Here is a 723-nt window from a genome sequence, read left to right on the forward strand (position 1 = left end):
CCCCCCGCTCACTGATATGAGGCCCCGCTTGCCAGATCAACTGGTTATTAAATAAGGCTCTATATAATCTTCTAGCCATCTCTTTTTAACCAAATCCAGTGACTAGCCTTCTCCACTGTAGTTCGGATATCGGCCATGATGATATTTACTTTACGATGAGTTAGGCCTAACGATAACATCAATCATCTCACACTGTGTCCAACAAACCCTGTCTCTCTCACTGCAAAGCGTTCTAATATTCAAATCTTTTCAGTCATGTTTCACGTTGATTTTGCATACATACATACATACATACATACATACATATCTATAACTATATATAGATCTAAATCAATTTCTACATGTATGTATGCATATATGTATGTGTGTGTGTGTAATGATAATATAAGAAAATCGAAACAACGTTGATGTATTTAATAATTCATATATTTACAAAAGTTGTAGAAGTATAAGAGTTTTATTAAAATTTCTCTTCCATGATATGGTTATGCTATTCTGATATCACTGAAAAGTGGGTAAAGAAATGGATAAATAAATGAAACAACCATGTATTCCTATTGTTATATAACCACTGTATATATTACATGGATATTGCAGTTTGTGCACAAACATCATAGGATTACTAGCATATTAATTCAAATCCATTATATATATATATATATATATATATATATATATACATTACATACATATATATATATATATATATATATATATATATAT

Source organism: Octopus bimaculoides, chromosome 9 (assembly GCF_001194135.2).
Source record: "Octopus bimaculoides isolate UCB-OBI-ISO-001 chromosome 9, ASM119413v2, whole genome shotgun sequence".
NCBI classification, from domain to species: Eukaryota; Metazoa; Mollusca; class Cephalopoda; order Octopoda; family Octopodidae; genus Octopus; species Octopus bimaculoides.